The sequence below is a fragment of the Schistocerca gregaria genome, unplaced genomic scaffold, assembly GCF_023897955.1.
Source record: "Schistocerca gregaria isolate iqSchGreg1 unplaced genomic scaffold, iqSchGreg1.2 ptg000310l, whole genome shotgun sequence".
In the NCBI taxonomy this organism is placed as follows: Eukaryota; Metazoa; Arthropoda; class Insecta; order Orthoptera; family Acrididae; genus Schistocerca; species Schistocerca gregaria.
In genome coordinates, this window is record NW_026061790.1 from 295001 (window position 1) to 300000 (window position 5000).

At 53.7% G+C, this 5000-nt stretch overlaps 2 non-coding genes across 2 annotated transcripts in view; both read right to left on the reverse strand.

Moving 5' to 3' along the window:
• LOC126305441 (5.8S ribosomal RNA) overlaps positions 1-76 on the reverse strand; it is a 155-nt gene extending 79 nt beyond the window's left edge. Inside the window, exon 1 of the ribosomal RNA XR_007553493.1 lies at positions 1-76. This exon is cut by the window's left edge and continues 79 nt beyond it. This is a non-coding gene — a ribosomal RNA (5.8S ribosomal RNA).
• Positions 77-437: 361 nt separating this feature from the next.
• On the reverse strand, positions 438-2330 carry LOC126305350 (small subunit ribosomal RNA). The gene has a single exon (XR_007553414.1). It is a non-coding gene; the product is annotated as a small subunit ribosomal RNA (ribosomal RNA).
• Between the last annotated feature and the right edge of the window lie 2670 nt (positions 2331-5000).

Consider the following 5000-nt stretch of genomic DNA (forward strand, 5'->3'; position numbering starts at 1 on the left):
TGCAGTTCACATGTCGACGCGCAATTTGCTGCGTTCTTCATCGACCCACGAGCCGAGTGATCCACCGTCCTGGGTGATCTTTTCCTTTTCAGTCTCCCACTGTCTCTTTCAAGACAGTAGCATTTGCGGGACTGAGGCGTCTGACGGCCCCTGTTCCACTATTTTTTTGTGTCCAACGGCCTCACAGCCGATGGGCGTCGTACGGCTCCACACCGGAGCGGACAGGCACTCGGGCGAACGTCATTCAAAACCGGCGCCAGGCGCCAGGTACCGCAGGCCAGCCGCTCCAGAGCTTCAGCGCTCGTACCACACAACAACAACACTTCCGCTAGTTTTGAGAGGCACGCGTGGTTCCGCACGCGGCGCACGGCCACTGCCGTACAGGTAGCGTGTTGCGCGACACGACACGCACATCGAAAGACATGCAGTCTAGTCGGTAATGATCCTTCCGCAGGTTCACCTACGGAAACCTTGTTACGACTTTTACTTCCTCTAAATGATCAAGTTTGGTCATCTTTCCGGTAGCATCGGCAACGACAGAGTCGATGCCGCGTACCAGTCCGAAGACCTCACTAAATCATTCAATCGGTAGTAGCGACGGGCGGTGTGTACAAAGGGCAGGGACGTAATCAACGCGAGCTTATGACTCGCGCTTACTGGGAATTCCTCGTTCATGGGGAACAATTGCAAGCCCCAATCCCTAGCACGAAGGAGGTTCAGCGGGTTACCCCGACCTTTCGGCCTAGGAAGACACGCTGATTCCTTCAGTGTAGCGCGCGTGCGGCCCAGAACATCTAAGGGCATCACAGACCTGTTATTGCTCAATCTCGTGCGGCTAGAAGCCGCCTGTCCCTCTAAGAAGAAAAGTAATCGCTGACAGCACGAAGGATGTCACGCGACTAGTTAGCAGGCTAGAGTCTCGTTCGTTATCGGAATTAACCAGACAAATCGCTCCACCAACTAAGAACGGCCATGCACCACCACCCACCGAATCAAGAAAGAGCTATCAATCTGTCAATCCTTCCGGTGTCCGGGCCTGGTGAGGTTTCCCGTGTTGAGTCAAATTAAGCCGCAGGCTCCACTCCTGGTGGTGCCCTTCCGTCAATTCCTTTAAGTTTCAGCTTTGCAACCATACTTCCCCCGGAACCCAAAAGCTTTGGTTTCCCGGAGGCTGCCCGCCGAGTCATCGGAGGAACTGCGGCGGATCGCTGGCTGGCATCGTTTATGGTTAGAACTAGGGCGGTATCTGATCGCCTTCGAACCTCTAACTTTCGTTCTTGATTAATGAAAACATACTTGGCAAATGCTTTCGCTTCTGTTCGTCTTGCGACGATCCAAGAATTTCACCTCTAACGTCGCAATACGAATGCCCCCGCCTGTCCCTATTAATCATTACCTCGGGTTCCGAAAACCAACAAAATAGAACCGAGGTCCTATTCCATTATTCCATGCACACAGTATTCAGGCGGGCTTGCCTGCTTTAAGCACTCTAATTTGTTCAAAGTAAACGTGCCGGCCCACCGAGACACTCAACAAAGAGCACCCTGGTAGGATTTAAACGGGGTCCGCCTCGGGACGCGAAAGCACCCCTTCGGCTCGCCCCACCGGCAGGACGTCCCACGATACATGCCAGTTAAACACCGACGGGCGGTGAACCAACAGCGTGGGACACAAATCCAACTACGAGCTTTTTAACCGCAACAACTTTAATATACGCTATTGGAGCTGGAATTACCGCGGCTGCTGGCACCAGACTTGCCCTCCAATAGATACTCGTTAAAGGATTTAAAGTGTACTCATTCCGATTACGGGGCCTCGGATGAGTCCCGTATCGTTATTTTTCGTCACTACCTCCCCGTGCCGGGAGTGGGTAATTTGCGCGCCTGCTGCCTTCCTTGGATGTGGTAGCCGTTTCTCAGGCTCCCTCTCCGGAATCGAACCCTGATTCCCCGTTACCCGTTACAACCATGGTAGGCGCAGAACCTACCATCGACAGTTGATAAGGCAGACATTTGAAAGATGCGTCGCCGGTACGAGGACCGTGCGATCAGCCCAAAGTTATTCAGAGTCACCAAGGCAAACGGACCAGACAAGCCAATCCGATTGGTTTTGATCTAATAAAAGCGTCCCTTCCATCTCTGGTCGGGACTCTGTTTGCATGTATTAGCTCTAGAATTACCACAGTTATCCAAGTAACGTGGGTACGATCTAAGGAACCATAACTGATTTAATGAGCCATTCGCGGTTTCACCTTAATGCGGCTTGTACTGAGACATGCATGGCTTAATCTTTGAGACAAGCATATGACTAATGGCAGGATCAACCAGGGAGCTGCGTCAACTAGAGCTGAGCAGCCGGCCGCCCGGGAGTGTGTCCCGGGGGCCCGCGCGAACACGCAAGCGTCCGCTCAATTATTCTGCAAACAGGAGGAGGCCGAGCTCCCCTGCACGATACACCTCGAAACCCTCTCAGGTCCCGGCGGCGCGCAGCGCCGTCCTAGGTACTTGGTCGGTTTCGAGAGAGGCGCAATCGCCCGGAGTTAGGCGAGTAGACGGTTTTAGTGCGAACACCCTTGCTCCCAACTGAGCTTGCCGCTGCCGACAGAGGCCCGGGAGCGTGCTGTCGTGGCATTGCCGGCGGGAGACAACACGCGCCACCTATGGTGACCGGCAGCTCCAACGCCAGCGCCACACAAGGGCAAAGCCCCACTTGGGTGCAGAAGCGAACTCTCCCAGCACAGCGCACGCGCCAACACGTCCGCACAACTGCGATACAAACCACCTGCGAGAACCGCTGGGGCGACCGAGCAGCAGACGGCGTCGCGGCGCCGAGTGCCAGGCGGCGGCGCATCCTCAACGCACACAGTCCTCAATCAGACCAGCACACTGCAGATGTCCACCGCGCTTCGCACCGGGCTCGGCTGAACCAACTTTGGCCGCCAGGCGCCGCGTGCAGGGTGCGCCGCAGCGTAGCTGCACCGCCTGCCGGGCCCGTCGGCTGGCGCTCCTGCCACTCGGCGCCCCCCACCAGCCGCCTGTTGCGCGTGCGCCCACGCAGCGCGCGGCCAACACGCCGGGCGGCCCCCCTTCACCGGCCGGGAACAGTCCCACCAAGCCACCGCCGCGTATCGCTTCATACCCACATGGACCTAGTCACGTGTGTGGATGTGGCGGGTACCGCTGAAACAACCGGTTAATAGCTGTACCGATCGTCGCCATCACAGATTCACCTCCAGCGTGAACAACCGCTCAACAACGGATTTCCAGTTCATTTGCGTATCTTGGGCAGTAAACGTAGATGTCCACCTACATTTGCGAATTCAACAATTCTTGCATGCCAGGATGTCATGTGTCACGACACGCTACATCAGACCACATACACACTGCGACATGTGCAGAAGAGAACACGTGGAAGGTGGCCCGCGCACGTATGCGATGTCCCTTCCGCGATCCACTGTCAACCGGCATCTGCGGCATGTCCCAGATATGGAACGCGGTCCACCAGGGTAGCACTTTGTGTGAGGCAATACGACAAAGTCGGAATACACGCGTCACTACATCAGACGGCTCACGCTGACCTGACCTGACCTGACCTGACCTGACCTGACTCACCGCACCACCACCCCCAGCGACCCAGGGTGACATACAATGCGTTCGTACGTTCCTCCCACACGCCTCTACGGCGTACCACAGTGCAACCTAGCTGTTATTGGGAGACGAGACAAGTAGCATCGAGCACAACATATGGAAATTGAGATTCGACACCGTTGGGCACAGCCAGCGTACGGTCACACGTATCACACTACTTCACTCTGTACGTAACGACCGATGATCGGTACAGCGTGTGGGTTACGCGTACGACATCAGCGGACAATGGACACAGACCATACCACGACGTACACTGAGGGCGTCGACATCTGAATGCAACTGAACAGCTGCGAGGCTCATTTAACACTCAAACGCCAGACCGACCAGCTTGAGAGGACAGAGACACAAAGAGGGGGACAGAGGGGGGGGGGGGGGGGCGGCGATATAGTCCTATTGCAGTACAATTGACAGTGGATAGCGGGAATATGTGGAAAGTAAGCAACACTCGCAAGACATCTACATGAGGATAACAACGACACCAGAGATTCCGAGCAGTGAACTATGTTAGGCAAAGGGACAACGTGGGTTAGGTTAAGGGACAACGTGGGTTAGGTTAAGGGACAACGTGGGTTAGGTTAAGGGACAACGTGGGTTAGGTTAAGGGACAACGTGGGTTAGGTTAAGGGACAACGTGGGTTAGGATAAGGGACAACGTGGGTTAGGTTAAGGGACAACGTGGGTTAGGTTAAGGGACAACGTGGGTTAGGTTAAGGGACAACGTGGGTTAGGTTAAGGGACAACGTGGGTTAGGTTAAGGGACAACGTGGGTTAGGTTAAGGGACAACGTGGGTTAGGTTAAGGGACAACGTGGGTTAGGTTAAGGGACAACGTGGGTTAGGTTAAGGGACAACGTGGGTTAGGTTAAGGGACAAATTGAGTTAGGTTAAGGGACAAATTGAGTTAGGTTAAGGGACAAATTGAGTTAGGTTAAGGGACAAATTGAGTTAGGTTAAGGGACAACGTGGGTTAGGTTAAGGGACAAATTGAGTTAGGTTAAGGGACAAATTGAGTTAGGTTAAGGGACAAATTGAGTTAGGTTAAGGGACAAATTGAGTTAGGTTAAGGGACAAATTGAGTTAGGTTAAGGGACAAATTGAGTTAGGTTAAGGGACAAATTGAGTTAGGTTAAGGGACAACTTGAGTTAGGTTAAGGGACAACTTGAGTTAGGTTAAGGGACAACTTGAGTTAGGTTAAGGGACAACTTGAGTTAGGTTAAGGGACAACTTGAGTTAGGTTAAGGGACAACTTGAGTTAGGTTAAGGGACAACTTGAGTTAGGTTAAGGGACAACTTGAGTTAGGTTAAGGGACAACTTGAGTTAGGTTAAGGGACAACTTGAGTTAGGTTAAGGGA